General features: G+C 26.6%; 1 protein-coding gene across 2 annotated transcripts in view; it reads right to left on the bottom strand.

Moving 5' to 3' along the window:
• The window catches only part of LOC107442083 (filamin-A), a 71346-nt gene that overhangs the window by 31644 nt on the left and 20752 nt on the right, over positions 1–18950 (bottom strand). The window contains exon 1 of one of the 2 annotated variants that reach the window (XM_087166079.1): positions 18329–18637. The exons of the other annotated variant lie outside the window; for it this stretch is intronic. The gene's annotated coding sequence lies outside the window, so the exon portion shown is untranslated. Of the gene's footprint in view, positions 1–18328; positions 18638–18950 lie in introns of those variants that run through there. 2 annotated transcript variants of the gene reach the window in all.

The following is an 18950-nucleotide window of genomic DNA, read 5'->3' as shown; positions in this document are numbered from 1 at the left end:
ATATCCGTATTTTCACAATACAATCCCTATTACATAACTTTTGATACCCTGTTATCAAAAGCTAAAGTATTGATCTATTATTGTGAAAGATCAGTCCTCAGTTGTGGCTTAAAATACACCGAACTTCAGATTGATGGATAGCATTTTGCTGATCACATTGTTGCAATCATGCCGCTATTCACGAAATTGTGAAACCTTCAAGACCTTAAACTTTTTTGAATATGTTTAGTTATCTCTTATATAATTATACCAATTAATATGCAAATCATTTTTTAAGTATCCATAATTGTCAAGAAGAATACCAACACTGTCAAGTATGGATATTCAAATTTCATGAAACTTTCTTCGTTTTTGGTGAAACTATTTCCTAATATATGCTCCGAGTGATTATTTCGTTAAAGTGCCTAAATAACTATCGTGACTTTTTCAAAGAAACAAATTTCGCCAAAAGTAAAGAAATATTCAATCTTTCCATATTTGATCGTCTATTCTTAATTATAGTTTCGTCATTCTGGTTAACGATCTCCCACGATGCACAGCGATGAGGTTTCAAGTTGAGGAAACATTTTCGTCATGTATTTCAGAGTTCTCGCTTCCTCACAAAGCACGTGATTTTGTGACAAAATGATTCTTAGAATAATCGGAATACAGCTCAAGGACTATAGAATAGTAAAAAGTGAGAGTTTTATTTCTGAGAATGAAGATCGTTTCCTTAATAGATAATTTTTATTTTCCAAAACTGTCTCGTGAACATGTGGACTCTTTAAAGTTTTTCAGTCGATATGTTGACTGAATTTATTAGTGTGAATTAAAGTCCCTCAGTTTTAAGTCTAAAACGAGACAGGAAACAGATGAAAAAGCAGTGAATCAATGCCAAAAATACCTTTTTGGGGCAAGAATTACAGCAAAGCTTTTAAAAAACTCGTAATAAAAGTGTCATCTGGTAAAAATTAATGTTTCAAAACAGACAGGCTGAAGGATGGGGTGTCTATAACTGAGATTAGATAACTTCAAATGTTATTTTTCTCATTAGAATTAAGTAAACTAAATATAGATTTTTCTATGCTATTATACAATTTCCATCAGGTTATTTATAGTCTTTTCCCTCATTTCCTGAGGAATATTAAAAAAGATATTAAAGATGTTTTTCTCTAGGAAGCTGAATAAAATTTAAGCTGTAAACTTATTAAAGTAGTTACACCATATTGACTAAGTACACGAAAGGCATGGTGAAAACTAATAGAAAATGGTAAAATTTACCGTGTTTTCGACTCTATGGGTATACCAAAGAGATTAGTAATTTTTACCGAAGCGATTCAGTTATGAATTTAGTAAAATTAATAATAAAACAGCTTTTTATTATTAATTGGTAAATGCGGTAACATTTTGAAATTTTATTGTGATATGGAATAAAATCCATATCACAATAAATGGAATGAATAAATGGTGCATGGAATAAAAACCATTCAGTTAAATACACCTTTCAGTTTTGCATTTTTTACTAAATGTGTGGTATTAAGAACTATAATTTTGAAAACTGGAATTGCCGGTAAACCGTTACAATTACTAAATAAAAATTACCAAATAAATGTTTTAAATATTATATAGTTTGGTTTTATTAATCAGATTTATGTTTTCCTCTTATTATTATTTATTACTATTCCTCTTATTATTACTCTTATTATTATGCCATTACTATACAGTGTCGGAATTTCACAGAATTTTTTTTTCTGTGTTGTAAATTAAAATTCAACATTTATAGTTCTTTATGAAGAATATGTTAAAATTCAATTTCAGAATCGTATCTTTTCAAATAGAAAATTAAAGTTTGTAATAAATTTTTTAAGCGGAGAAGTATTTTGATATTTCTTATTTTATTAAACGATACTATTTCAAAGGGGAAAATGCTGTTTTTGTATTCTATAAAAATCACATTTTTAAAATACTCTTAAATTCTCAGTTAGTATAAAAAATAATGTAATAATGCAAAATATGTAAATTAAAAAATGCTTAATTAGTGCAAATTGCAGATCTGTGGATAGTAGTAACTGCTATATAAACAAATGCATTTTTAAAAATATTAAAATTTTGCGAAAACAATCTTAGGAACATCGCATACATGCTTTCATTCGTGTAGACATCTTATTACAAAACGATTTTCGAGTTAATATTCATTAAGTAAGAAACTATTACAATTCATCAAATTCCTTTGCGTTAGCTTTTAAATCAATTGTGCAACCTAGCCAAACAATTTTGGTTTTGGCATTCATGCATCAAAAGATAATTTATTAATAAAATATACATCTGGGTAATTTACAACAGCATATTATTTTCAGAGAAATGCATGCATTTTTTAGTAGCGTACCTAGTTTGATAATTGAATATTTTCTCAATTATTTCATTGGATATTTTAACGGGATATTTTTTGAATAGTTTTACTTGGACCATATTTCTAATTAACTGGTGTCGGAGTTTAGGAAATTCTTCACGCTCCACCAAAATTGCCAAAGCCCTGGTAAATTTGTAGAAAAGGACTGCGAGTTAAGAAAACCCCCGAAGAATTTTTGACATATGAATAGTCATATAAAATGTATACGGGGGAAAATATTCTGGTAAAATTACAGTACAGTATAGTAATGACATTTCAGGTAAATCGAAGCAAAATTCTGTTTAATGAGACCAAAATATACGGTATTTAAACCATGCATTCAATGATTTATCCTTTATTTCCTTTATTTAATTTCGAATAATATATGGCCACTGTGTACCGGAAATTCTGGTTTTCAAATTTACAGTTCTGATTATCACACATTAATTAAAAAATATGTAACTGGAAAGTAAATTTAACCGAATAATAGATTTTAGTGTCATGTTCTAGGACATCATTATGATATTACCGAATTTTACAACATTTATCAAATTTTATTGCATATTATGAAACCATTTTTTCTTGTAAATTATACAAAAGAATTACCAAAGAGCCTGGGTAAAATTTACTGAGATTTTTGGTATTCCCCTAGATCAGGCAACATGGTAAATTAACCATATTCTGGTGGTTTTGACCATGTTTTTTCTCGCAGAGTAAGAGTATATGAAAAAAAATCAGGACACTCCACCAACTCTAAGTCACAATAAATTCTTTCTATTACTTAGTTAAGAGTGATTTAAATATAAAAATTTGACTAGTGTTAAGCTAGTTAAGAAAGAGGAGAAACAAATGCTTTTCATACTTTTTTTTAAAAATTCTGTAGCGTAACTTATATTATATATAAGTTTTCCAGAATTTAACTTTAGTCCTATTTTGCATGTCACAAATGGTTACTACAGGTATGTATATAAGGACGTAAGGAACTAGGCATAGCATTTGTGAGTAAGTTTCTGAATTTTAAAAATAAGCATTTTTAATCAAAACATCATCATCATCAATTTTTTTACAATGCAACTTTCACATCAGATTCCATTTATTAAAAATTGTTTTTTGAAGTTTCATATCTTAAAATAAATTAAGAACAAATGAAAGGAAAAGAAATGATATCAGAGAGGGGAAAAAACTGTTGAGTTTTACGCGTCAACTTTACCATCTACTGTTTCGGGATCATTTCAGAGAATTAAAAAAAAAAGTCAAATTAAATTGAGATCAGTAAAAAAAATTCTAAAATTAAAAATTATCCATTCAATTATTAAATTTGCATTTTACGTTACTTTTCATTTCTTAAAAATTGTTTGTTTTTTAGTGTTTTAAATCTCAAGAAAAAGAAAATAAGCAGCTTTTGAAAAGCTAAGAAATGATGTGAGGGAGGAGAAAAAAACTGAAGTGCGGGTGTAAACTTCATCTTTACCAACTGCTGCTGCGTGCTCTCTCGAGAGGATTTAAATAAATCAGTCGCAGAAAGGGACAAACCAAGAAAGGTGACATTCTTTTCATGTTTTTCTCTCTCGTACTTATGAGTTCTTTTTCTTATTTTCACCTTCAGCTACTCTGATTTCCCTCCGACGTGAGATTATCTTTTTTCTTCAAAAAAATAATAAAAACAAAAATATTAGTATTCATAGGGCATAAATAGCAGCACCGCGAAGAGATTTTTCTAGTTGTTCGGAATTTTGGAAAACATAAACTATTAACAGACACGGTGAATTTCTGAATAAATGTTTCATTTCTTTAATGATGATGTTATAGAAATAGAAGTTATAGCTACTCTGAATGTATTCTATGAAATATCTTTTTGAAGTTTTATCAAGGTATTAGATAGAATTAAGAAAAGGAATTACAATATTTTATTGAAAGCTGTAGAAAAATTATAAAAGTTTTATTTTGCTTTTAATTTATACCAAAAAACAACTTTTAACATTGTCATATTTCTATTAAAAAATTTATTTAAAAACACATAAATAAATTGTCAATGTTATCATCAGGCATTTAATAAATTTTCTGACACAAAAAAATTAATAAAGTTAGAAAATTCGGGAGTATTATAAAAAATTATCTCTAAAATAATTTAAATATTAAGTAAAAACATCGAAATATATTTGTCGATTCTTGAAAGCTGATGTTTTTTTGCATATTAAATTGCTCTGTTAAAAAGAGTGATTTATAAACAAAGTTCAGGAATACATTTGTTATGTCCATTCATAGAATGGTTAAAAACAATGTAGTAGTGATGTAGTCAATGTAGTAGTCATTCTACAAGAACGAGAAGCATCAACATGCTATTCTGTATATTACACTTGACGAGAAGTCCATACAGAGAATGATTGAAACCTGTGGTTGATTTGAAAACTAATGGTTAATTAAGTTTTAAAAATATTGAATTAGTTGGACTTGAATCTGAAAGATTTCGGTATTCTTAACCAGTCCATTGGAGACTTTAAAGGCGATATGGTGAGTTCTAGAAAGTTTTTTTAAAAGAAGATTTAGACAATTTAATTGACAACGCAAAACTTGAAGTTAATGTCTCACACGGTAATCCAGTAGAAGCTATTAATTGTTTTTATTGCAATCATCTCATCAATGTCATTTTCACCGACGCTCATAAAAAAGTATACCTATTTTACACTCATATTTTCATATGGTTCTTAGCCTTCATATTATAACTTGCATAATGCATTACATGCTGTTGAAATGCTTAAGGCGTGAATTTTACGAAACACATGAAATTGAACTTATTTTCGCTTATTTGTTTTTATTTTAATTATAATTCCACTAAATATCCTCTGAGGGATATTAAGTTGAACGTTCGTTTTTTATGTTCCGAATTAACTCATGCTAAATGATTCAATTAATTTTAAAATGAATATGGTGAAAGTCTTATTTTAAATTTCAGTGATTTTCCAAAAGAAAAGAAAAAACATGACATAAATTCTGAAAATAGACCATTCGATTGAGTAAACTGTTTTCGTAAGCAGACATTATTCAATTCTTTGCAGCCTAATGGAAAAAAATAGGAGAAATATCAAATCAAGAAGCATATTTAAGATTTTTGATTCATATCCAAATATGATGCGTGACTTTGAAATCCACGCTCAAATTTTTGTATATTTTTAAAAAGAGAGATTTCTTTCTGCGGTTAAAAATGTATTTTAAGAAAAGATGACAATTATATGCTAGTCAAAATTTTCTATTTTTAGTGAATAAAATTTGAGTTTCCACTATGAATTCTTTACTGAATAAGTTGTAAATAGGAAAATATACTGCATAAAAACCGGGTCAAATTATGGTAAAAGTTACCGGCACTCCGAGAGCGAATACTTCTAACTGTAAAATTTATGGAACAAAAAATATGATTTACAATAATTTTTGCAACAATATTTACTGTAATATCACTGAATCATTGCAATTAAAAAATTTACTGTAAAAATTGAGACATAAAATTTTACAGTAAAGATGGACTTAGCAAAATGGCACTCTGAATGCCAGCACATTTTGCCGTAATTCGATACAGAATTTTTTACAGCGTGCATTAATATTTAAAGAACGAAAAACCAATGAAATTAAAATGCAAGATTTATAAAAATATACTTTACACGAAAATAATTAAGCTTAAAGCAAATGAAAAAAAATTAAAACGAATGTTGAATAGAAAAAGATGATTTCTGTCAACAATCATTGTTTATTGGTTATGAAAAAGTTATTTTATCGTAACCAATACATTTAAGATTTAATAATCTTAATAATTGATCTAAGAATTTTCGAAATTTAAAAATAGTTTTTCACATTTTATGACAGTTAATATAATTAGTTAACATTATTATTAAAAATTAGCACTAGAATATCTTTCCTTCGGGTAATGACGCATTTAAAATCAAGTTTATTAAAATTTTACCTTTGAAATTTTTGCATTGTTGCTCAAAAAAAAAGCTATCAGTTTATTATTATAAATTTAATATGATTAGAGATTTAGCAATGCAAATTTCGGCAATTTTAACATTCTCTTTTTGGTTTTACAATTCGTGTATTACACCTTGATAATCTGAGGATATGGTGATAGCTAAAAAACGCAAGTTTAAAAATTATTTTAAAATTAGGCAGACCAAGTGAAAAAATAACATAAGTAGTATTAATTATCATAATGATAGTCCATCATGCCTCTGATGGTGATTCAAATCTACAAAACTTTAAAATGGTTGAAATTTTAACCGAAATAAACCCTACATATTTAGGATGCATCTTGGGAGGTGTATAAAATAATTTTATAATTGATAATAGTTTAACTCTTTTAATTTGCACTTGATTTATAAATTTTTTTGCGTTTACATTTATTTTTAATATTAAACTCAGAAATATGAAGAAGTTGGCTTATAGGACTATTTTCCGCCTTCTATGGTACCTCATTTTTATAAGTTTTTAATTTCTAATATGAATTTGATAGCTTTCATAGTTTTTGATAGATAGATCTATAGCGATTCTTAACTTTCCTTTATCTACCGAAGCCATTTACGCTACTCTAAATTTTGATTTCAACAGTTTAATACATACTCAATTTTTAAAACTAAAAATTTCAATGTTCTTTGAATGACATGATTGAGTTTATCCATCCACTGAGATGTGCTCAAGATAGAAAACAAGATGTAATTTCTTCTTTTTTAAGCATTTAAAAAGAAATTTTTCGAACAATTATGATACTATTTTCAATTTTTTGTGCAATAGCTTATTTATTCACAAATGAGAGAAGAGAATTGGGATTAAACACTTCCTTGCTTTTAGCCATAACAAATTTTGATTTTTTTTCCACTCTCTTCAGCTTATAAAAGTAAAAAAGCTTCACTTTCTTAATATAACTCCTCGTCACTCTAGAATCCGAGGACGCATTTTGAAGAGAATTCAGGTAATCACCCTATACGGGTTTGTGCACATGGAAAAGCGACTCAGCCTATGTTTATGCGTCATTTCTCGAAGACGAAATACTTAGCTCTTTTACAAACTGAGAGAAATTAAGAGAGATAGTGGAAGATGAAGGAGACGCTGTTTTGGATTCAAGCCATTCCCTCTGTCAGCTATCTCTCTTTAATATTCATTCAGACTACTTTGTTCTTGCAAAGAAAAGTCCAATTCATACGTTTTATACAAGATTTTTTTCTCAAAGGGATGACAAAAGTAATCGTTTTTTTACACTTTTGTTTACTTTAGAGGCGATAAAGTTTGTTTATTGTTCCAGGCAGTAAAATCATTTAATTTCACGAGCCATTTATTATCGTCTGCAGTCGTGGTTACTTCTTAGAAATTTGCAGTTCATATATTTAAAGGAGCGACAGGATGTATTTGTAAAATTAAACCTATCTCTTTTAGATATTTGAAATAATTATTTTACAGCGATCCCACTACAAAATATATTTACTTTATTTTGTTCTTCCGAAGAAGAGTACAAATTAATATGTTCAATACAAGAGCTTTTTTTTTCATTGACAAAAGTGTTGACAAATACTTTTTAGGCAATAACTTTTTCGTATTTTTGTTTACTTTTAAGGCAGTAAAGTGTTTTTTTAAGCATTAAAATCACTTAATTTTACGAGACGCTTGTCATCGTTACCGCACTTCGTTCTTTGTTGAAAAACCAGTTGTTCATTGTATGTTTAAATGAGTGAACAGAATGCAATGATATAATTAAAGCTTTCTGTAGTATATACTGAGCGGGTTCTGAGGTGAAGGCACTGAGCTGTCAATGTGGAGACAGGGGTTTTATCCCAGATAGCGCACAGCTTCAGAATGATGGGTACTAGCCAATCTCGGAAGTAAAGATTACTAGTGTGCTATGCTTACCATACTGCCACCATTATTCCGTTAGCTTAGAATGTGTAAAGCATTAACTTTTATTTACCAGGAATTGACTATTGCTAGAGTGTTTTAGATTTCAGTTCTATAAACTAAAAATATCTATTTATATGCCATAGTTTCTTTTATATTCATTCAAATTACTTTGTTCTTACGGAAAAATTTACGATTCATGTGTTTTAGTCAATAATTTTTTTAAAAAAATTATCATAAAACCACTTTTAGGTATAGTTTTTTACACTTCAATTTTTTATTGAGATGAAGAAGTTCGCTTAATTTTAAGAGATATTTATCCTCATTACCAGTCTTGGCTACTTTTTAGAAATTTTTTGCTTGTATTTAAAGGAGTGACAAAGCGTAATTGTACAATTAAAGAGTTACATCATGCTCATAATTTTATTTTGTCTTTATGAAAGGCTAAAGTGAAATTCGGGAAAAAAACTGAGGAAATTTTTATGCCGTAAAAAAGAAAATTCAGTTCATATGTTTTACGCGAAATTTTTTTTAATAAGAGATAACAAAGCTTTACTTTTAGATAATATTTTTTTACAGCTTCGTTTTCTGTCAAGGTGTTAAATTTTATTTATTGTTCCAGACAGTAAAATCATTTAATTTTAAGAGACATTTATTTCCATCACTAGTCTCTGTACTCCTTGGGAAATTTGTATCACATATTTAAATGAGTGAAAGTGTAATTACACATTAAAAAAAATTAAACTCTTATGTTTCTTACAAAGTTATTTTCATGAAAGGATAAAAGCAAATTCGGGAATAAATATTTCCGAAATCTATATATCAGAAACAGGAAAAATGAAGTGCATTCGTTTTACTCGAGATTTTCATCAAAAGGGAGGTAAAAAAACCTTGTTTTTAGGCAACAGTTTTTTTGCATCTTAGTTCTCTATAGAGAAAATTTGTTTATTGTTTCAGGCAATAAAATCATTTCACTTTAAGAGACATTTATCATAATCACTAGTCTTGGTTCCTTTTAGAAATTTTTAACTTAAAGCTTTAAATGCATAAAAGGATACAATTGTACAATTGAAGAACTAATATCAACTAATATCACGTAAATTGTTCATAATCTTAATTTTACTTTAATACAAGACGAAATAAATTTAATTTCAAAGCGCGATAAATACGATATATATCAAAGTAATTTGTATATCAAGAAATTTTTCATTTTAACAATGAAATGTGGAAGTCATCAACACTAAATTAATGTACTTAACGTTGAATTAGGTAGATCTTTCAAAATAATTTTGTCTTGTTCCAAGAAATCTTATTTTCAAAAATTATATATTTATTTTTATTAATTTTAATTTAGAATAAATAAAAGACCTAAATTAAGAATATAATAATATCAAAATTATAATAGATGAATTGGGAACATAATCAAAATAAATAAATAAATAAATAAACAAGGATTCAATTTATTTTGTTGCACAGCTTCTTTGTTTAAAATGTACAAGAGTTACTGTTTTATGCATTAACAGCTTAATTAGGAAACGCCCCTTTTAGTTTATATAACATTTATAATGATAAAACTAAGTAATGATATAACGATGAAGTTATTTTCAAATGATTGCATTCATATTTAAAATATAACATTCAAGTATTATATTTATATTATATCTAATATATTATATTATATTTATTTTCGAGATTTCTCCGAGATCTTATATTACTTTAAATGAACTCAGGTGTTCGTTTTTTAAGAAACTGATAAACGATAGCCTATTTAAAGCACATCAAAATGTATTATTTGAGCAAAATAAATTTTTAATTTTAAGACCAATCGGATAACAATGAAATATTCTATATTTCAAGAACTTAAGGCAATGTAGTGGTAAGCTACAAATTTTTCCCAAAATTAACAATTTTTAAATAAAACTGTTCCTTAGTACTATCTTCAGATAAATACTCCCTCGGAATTTCCGAATAAATAAAAGCCAAATACACAAAAACATAAAATTTTTTTGAAAATATGGCTTATGATTATATTACCTCCAGCCTTTAATTTTTTTCATTCCATATTTACGCGTCTACTAAAAAAGTATCATCCTTCAGAAAAAAAGAAATATTCTAAGTTTAACAATAGCACTTATAGATAGATGGTAAAATTTTTTAAAACTCATGACAATGAGTTTATTCAGTGCAGCTTAACGCTGCTATCTTAATACTATCTTCTGATAAATACTCCCCCGGAACTTCCGAATAGATAACAGCCAAATACACAAAAAACATTAAACATTTTTGAAAATATGGCTTATGATTATATTGCCTCAAGCCTTTTATTTTTTTCGTTCCATATTCATGCGTTTACTAAAAAAGCATCATCCTTCGGAAAAAAAGAAATATTCAAAGTTTAACAATAGCAGTTATAGATAGATGGTAATTTTTTTTAAAACTCAAGTCAAAGCATTCTTGGCAGAATGAGTTTATTCAGTGCAGCTTAGCTCTGCTAATTATTTATTTTAAGTGAGAGAAAAAAATGACTATTTTATGCATCAATGTTTGTTCATAATCTTTTGCTGAGAAAAGTTACGCGAACTTTTATGATTCAGAAATAGAATTTTCCCCTTAATGCGTCATGCCGGAAATGTAACCAAAAGACGAGTCGATACATTTGCAACGTGACAGTTTTTAAGTTTGGACTGACTTCTGCCACTTTATAAGTTAACTCCATACTTCCTTGGGGAGTCGTCGCAGTTTTTCTAATGGTAACTACAAACGGAGAGGCTTAATGTACTTTTTTTTTTTTTTTAACGCTGTGCTCAACCAAATTTTTTTCTTTTCTTTAAACGCTGTGCTCAACTAGAATAAATTTACTTTTAGTACAGCATGTTAGATTTTTCACTTTTTTATTACATATTTTGAGGAAACATTACTTCGCTTAGTGGCAAAGGAGAAATTTAAAGTAACGGCAAGCAAATTCTTCAAGTTGAGAATGATAGTATAAGCCATTTCGCCAACGAAACCTAACCAAAACAATCATTTATTTATTTTGAGACTTAAAATTAATTTTATCCTACAAAGAAAAAGACATTTAAAAACTTTCACTAGTTAAAAATTTGTGGAATTTTATTTTACGCTAACAATGACATTTTTTTAGGTTTGTTTAGTTCCTAGTTTAGAGTTTTACTTTTTTAATTTGATTTTATGGCTGCAAGTGACTACTTTCAAGCGGATAAGTCTTATTTTGCTTTCACAGATTTTTTAACTTTACTTCGTATTTAATCAAATTTTTTTTTTTTTTTTACAAATTCTTTTGAGAATACCAAAATATTTTGAATAATTAGATGATATTAAATAAATATATTAAGAGTAAATAATATGCACTCTAATACAAAATATAATTATAAAATTACTGATATATATTTAAAAATTTTAAGGGTTTAATAGCATTTCAAAAGTAAATGTAGGTGATTCATTTTGAATTTTAAAGACGTCGAAAATATAATGATACATATTAACAATTATTAAAATGCATTTTTAGAAAAGTGTCAATTTACAGAAGGTGGATTTGTGTACATTATACATCAATTGTCAAATAAAGTTATGTCAGAAAATTTCTTATCTTCATGAAGTAAGAATAGCAATTTTTTTTTATTAAAATACTTTTTGGGATACTTTACGATATATAGGATAAAAATTAAGTCAAAATAAAATATAGCAAAACATCCCAAATTAAGCAAAATATTTCCAAAAAAAAAAATGCAAAAAAAATTTTAATGTATAAAAAATAAAAACAGATGAATGAATTTGTGATTTGTGATGAATCTTTGTCATTGATAATAATTATATGATGTTTGCTGTTTATTGACAAATAGTATAATATTATTTTAAATTTATCTTAACTTTCTTAGTTTTTTAAATCAATTTATCCAATTATTACATTGCATTAAAATGAGCAATCATGATAGAATGTAAGATATGAGTACAATAATGTAATATTCTTATAATTACACTTAATTATCAAAATATATTGCTAAATTTCTTCCAAAGCCCTAGACATGGCCCTATGAGACATAGAAGTACATACTTTCTTTTCCTTTAACATTGAAGAAATTGGGAATTTCATAGATAGTTCATCATCAAGTTATTAAAAGTTTAGTAAGGAATTTGATTTAAATGAAATGTAAATAAACTAAAGGCATGGTGTAAAGAGTTGAACATACTAGTATAGGATCTTGCGCTTACAAGTGATTTTCGAACCATTGTCAACAAGTGTTAAACATTTAAAAATACAAAAATAATGTGCTTAGAAAGATTTTAAAATATTGCAACAGTCCCAAAAGTTTAAAAGGATAGGGTATGCGTTGTGTTACGTAGACTAAAGTGAAAAACAGCGTGAATAAAACACAAATTAAGTACAGAAATAGACATAATAAAATTTCATTTCTCTAGCTGATGCCGTTAGACACTGAGGAAGGTTCTTATCCAGAGAACTTAAACTATATGTGTCCATTCATGTACTTGATTTGCATGTTGTTTTTCCTTTTATTCACTAAAAAGTCTAATTTTTTAAAAAGAAATATTTTTATGTCCTTTGGGTCAAAAACTAAGAAAGGATATGAACAGTAAAAAGACTCCTTCCATTTTTTTTCTTTCTTTCCTTAGCTTATACTTATTTTTATAAAATGTCAAATATAAAAATAAATTTTTTTCCGCTTTATGTTCTTTGGGTCAAAAACTGTGAAGGGATATGAACAGTATACAGACTTCTTCCATTTTTTCCTTCTTTCTTCAGCTTATTTTCATTTCTTTAGAAAAAAAAATATTTCTGACAAAAAAAAAAAAAAAAAAAAAAAAAAAAAAACGTTGTTTTACATTATTACATTATTTCGTTAAAACTTTTTAGAGGCTAGAGGCATAGACGTATTATATATATATATATATATATATATATATATATATATATATATATATATATATATATATATATATATATATATATATATATATATATATATATATATATATATATATATATATATATATATATATATATATATATATATATATATATATATATATATATATATATATATATATATATATATATATATATATATATATATATATATATATATATATATATATATATATATATATATATATATATATATATATATATATATATATATATATATATATATATATATATGACGCCCGGTGGCTGAGCGGTAGCGCTTCGCGCTGTCGTGCCACAGGTCCTTGGTTCGATCCTTGGGCCGGGCAAGGCCGACTCAGCCTTTCATCCCTTCAGTGGGTCGATAAAATGAGTACCAAGCATGCTTGGGAACTAACACTGGGGGTTCCGCGTTCGGCTGACCACCTGACCGGAACATATGCTCCCGCACCCCAGAGCCCAAGGTCAAGAAAACTGAGATGGGCACAGTCGGCCTTGGCCCTCTTAATGGGCTGTCGCGCCACTGAGTTAGTTTATATATATATATATATATATATATATATATATATATATATATTATATTATATATATATATATATATTATATTATATATATTATATAATATATATTTTATATATATATATATATATATATATATATATATATATATATATATATATATATATATATATATATATATATATATATATATATATATATTTATATATATATATATATATATATATATATATATATATATATATATATATATATATATATATATATATATATATATATATATATATATATATATATATATATATATATATATATATATATATATATAATAAGTAAATAAATACAAGAAAACAGAGTTAAGAAAAACAATAAGACAAGCAAGACAAACAAGATAAGACAAACAAGATAAGACAAACAAGAGAGTTAAGAAAAACAATAAGTTTCATTTATTGCGCTTAAGCTGCAAGTAAACAGAACCCATTAGATAAGTTCAAAATGAAGAATAAAACAAAGAAAAATTAAAGGCAATGAAAATTTTTCTTTTTATTTTATTTTATTTTCTGTTTTTACATGTTATTTTTACTTATTTTTACTTTTTGTGTTCTATTTTATTTGTTGTAATTTTTATAAAAAAAATTTTTGAGTGCTCCTCACACTATTGTATTAATTTGCTTTGGCTTTATTGATACAATATCAGAAAGCACTCTGTTTTACGGATTTAATCGTGTGGGCTGATGAAAAGATTATATCTTTTTTTCCCGGTTTTTTAAATTAAATTTCATCCATTTTTTTTTATTTTTTTAAAACTGTTGTTTGTTATTTTTTTACTTATTATTTCCCCCTTTTTCATTGTCTTTAATTTTTCTTTGTTTTATTCTTCATTTTGAACTTATATATATATATATATATATATATATATATATATATATATATATATATATATATATATATATATATATATATATATATATATATATATATATATATATATATATATATATATATATATATATATATATATATATATATATATATATATATATATATATATATATGTATATATATATGTATATATATATATATATATATATATATATATATATATATATATATATATATATATATATATATATATATATAAAATTTATAAAACTGAATAGTACGACAATTCGTAGCCTAAAGCAAGAATATGTGTTTTGATACAAAATAGGACAATAAGAATAAAATTAAAAGAAAGAAGTTGAATATATTGTCTCATAGTTTTATTTCTCTCGTACTTTTCAGTATTTCAGTCTATAGCAAGGCATTTGCCAAAACAATAATTTTGTCTGCTATTATGAGTTCTCATTACAAAGAAATCTTTCTCTATAAAGGAAAAGTTTTTTTGAATTGGGTATAATGAAGAATTATGCTCTCAAAATACTTCAGATTGTAGGCGATGCTCTTCAAAAAACTAAAATGGGTCGAATTGTGTAATCTCTCAAAATACTGCGCAAAAGTTCGGATTAGACATAAACGTGTTTTTTAAATTCCATAATAATCGTACTATATTTCCATAAAACATAATTAACAGCGAAGGACAGCTGTGATAAAATGGAATAGAACAGGTGCACAGCAATGCTATCCATGATCGATATGTTTAAATAGAGGATGGTGAATATGAAAGGGAATGTAAGTTTTATGATACAAGTATTAAACATCACGTTAAAAATGGCGTACAATATTTGTACAACAGTAGCACTTTTTTTTAGAAACTCTTTTTTAAATTTTAAATTTTCATGAATTGAACCCACATCGATGTTATCCATGTTATAACCATGGTTAGCTATAAGGCATTTGAGTAACTGTTACGTTAAAAATATGAGAAACTGTATAAAAATTGTCCATTTTCAGGAAAGCCAATATTGTCTCCTGAAGAATGTGATTAAATATAAATAGGAGACTGGCAAAGAGTAAATAAAAGTGATATAGTGTTTCATTTTTATGACGTTAAATACAATATTCATTCATCATGGATTAACAGTTATAACATTTATTGGGAGTATTTTGTGAAAGAACTTATAATTTTTTTTGCGTAGTAATAGCGATGTGTTATAAGTTACCATTTAATTTTATTGCATTGGCCACTGGTTTTATTTTACATATGCAACTATGAACAATAAACAAACGATAAAGATAATTCATAATTTAAATATTTCACGTTGAATATAACTTCTGTTATTCTTAATTAATTACATATTTTTCAAAGTACACAGTATACACTACAAATACAAAAATGAGCACTGAGAAAAAAAATGCATGGTCAAAACTACCAGAATATGGTTAAATTTATCATGTTTCTCGTTGTATGGAAACACCAAAAACCTCGGTAATTTTCATTGAAGTTGTTTGGTAATGATTTTGGTTAAATTAGCCATAAAATATAGTACTATAATGTGTGATAAAATTTGGAAATTTTATTATGATACCTTAGAAAATGGCAACGAAAACCTTTATTCGGAAAAAATTTCTTTTCAGTTTTATACTTTTTACTAAATGTTTAATAATAAGAACTATGAATCTGAAAGCCAGAATTTATGTTAAACCATTACCATATGAACGGAAAAACTACCAAATAATTTATAAATACCATATAATTTAGTTTTATTACCAGATTTATGTTTTTTGGTTGTTGCCAGAAACATTATTATTATGCAGTACGGTAATTTTGCCAGAATTAGTTTTTCTCCTAGAAAATGTAACTGCATTTTTAAGAAAACAAATGTATTTAGATCTATATACATAGTATTTAAAATATAGCAGGCCTTTCGAGTATTATTATTAAAGCTTTTATTTACATTTTTTATATCTATCTTCAATAGTTTGCTTTGTAATCCTTTCGAACACTTGGTATGCAAACTTTTTAAAATTATACTATAATTTAAAGAAACAATACAGTAAAAATAAAGTTGAAAAATTATTATGTGCCATTTAGCAAATAAGAGTCCGGGAGCTTTTTAATGTGATTTCTCTGTCTACTGCACCCCCTATCAATCGATCAATATGATCGAAACCAGATTGTTGTGTGGGAAAGCCTGCAGTTTAAGCAATGGAGTAAACCCAAGGTCTAATTTATCGAAAGATGTTATTGCTAAGAACTAAAAGTAAACTTATTTTATTGATTTAAACAAAATTTTTTTAGGTATTACGATTGGTTCTAGAAAGGTTTAGCAGACAAGGCTTTGACAAAAATTTTGGATAGTTGACAAAAATTGAAATTAATGTTTAACAACTTTTTTAAACGATTTTTGTATACGGGAAATTTGAAAAGTGTTACGTTTTGGTAACGAAATCTACGAATAAAATATATTAGAAATTTTATATCGTTTTGAGTTGTAAAACGATGCAGTTTCTACAAAAGCTTTTTCGATGTTCTGCCAATGTCGATTTAAAAATTTATTTGTTCAATATCATTACTTAATAATACTATTCATACTTCATTAAATATTTTCTTTATTTCAATAATTTGAAAAAGATAAACAACAACAGAAAACTGAGATGTGAATTAAGTGCTTTAAAAATGTTTTTGATTCCACGATGTTTAACTATCGCTACTTACTGGTTAATAGGTGAGAATAATAATTTTAACTATATTATTGTTTATTTTTTGATAAAAATTTTAAGGAAAAAAAGTTTATAATTATACTATTAAAAGCCAACTTATGTGCTTTATAATATGTAAGTATTTTATTTCAAAATCTGCTCTCCAATTAGAATATCGAAACTTATTTTGCTTTTAATGTTTTCAGTTATTCCTCCAAAATTTTGTTGCATACTTCTGTTCATTCAAAACTAAACTAAGGAAGGAAAAAATAGTTTCTCCCAGTTTTTTTTAAACATTTACGAAAAACAATCACTCCGTTACACAATTTATAAAATAATGTGAAAAAATTTAAATATTATAAAAACTGATTAAAAATTGCATTAAATAAAGTTTCTTAGATACTTATTACTTTTTCGAAATACACTCAACCCCGCAATTTCAGTTACTGAAACCAAGGAATAAAAAATATTAAAATCAGGCCCATTTAAGATACGCTTCATTAATCTGAATTAAAATTAAAGTGATTTTAATAATAATAATCATAAAAATATGAGATTTAATTTTCTTCGTTTCAATAAACAGTAGAAAATAAAGTTCCCGAGCAACAAGTATTTTTTCCAAATTGTCTCTCCTGAGAAATTTTGGAAAATAGTTCAAATTGTTTTTAAAATCAAATGTATGATACCAGCATTTCCTAAAAATGTGATTATTTCTGTTTGAAAATGTATGATGCATTTTTTTATTGTAAAAACATAAAAAAAAAAGATGTAAAAATAGTATTATTTTTTAGACATTACTAATTTTTAAAATATTCTTTAATAAATGGGGGTTGAAACCTAAAACTAGCTTTCTGAATGTTAATTAAAATTTCTTCCCTAATGATTTGCATTTTTTACAGTTTAATTCAAAGTTTTCGCCATTAATAATAAATTAAACAAGTTTATAAAAATATTTAGCAGTCATAATTCACAAAAAGAATGAAAAACATCGATTTTACATGGTGTTAGATCTGAAAAGGGTTAATGGCATAATTAATGGTACTTACTATTTTATGAATGAATTCCAGATGACCATGGAATATATGGGAAAAGACGATTAAAAGAGGTCTTCCAGTGGACCTCGTGGAGAGGTGTCACGAAATAGGTTTTTTCCCGGCAAATAGCCAAGCAAGAAGAAGACGGAGGGAAAAATTGAGGGAATGTGCTATGATAGTTGATACCTTCTGAGATGGGATAGGGGTTACCGCGTGCTGCGAGGGTGGTTCTTATTGGACGACAAGTCGGGATTGCCACCATCCGAAAAAGGAGGGAATCTGGGACAGTCTCTCGCAAGAAAGACAACTTTACAACAGCCCTTGGTGACGATGTTCAGTGAAAAATTTCTGCATCGCAATGTCCCCTGGTAGATGGAAAAAAAAAAAAGAATTTACATGCTGTATCGTTTCAGACGATTTTGAAGACGTTGCCATCCATCTAGAAGTAGTCACAATGACACAGGAAGGAATTTATGACACTTGTACTTTTCTCTTCCGAAAAGTTCTTGTTCCTGGCAAGTTAAAATATTTATATGTATGATCTTTTAGCGGGATTTAAGTTTTTTTTTCCCGCTGAGAGTTTTTATGGTGTGATATAAAACACTCAAAGTAACTAGTTGAGGCAAGGTTTTTA

This window comes from Parasteatoda tepidariorum, chromosome 6, assembly GCF_982258835.1.
Source record: "Parasteatoda tepidariorum strain Cologne lab strain chromosome 6, Ptep-v5.0, whole genome shotgun sequence".
Taxonomy (NCBI): Eukaryota; Metazoa; Arthropoda; class Arachnida; order Araneae; family Theridiidae; genus Parasteatoda; species Parasteatoda tepidariorum.
Note: the sequence above shows the minus strand (reverse complement) of the source record. Positions and strands in the feature narration are given on the sequence as shown.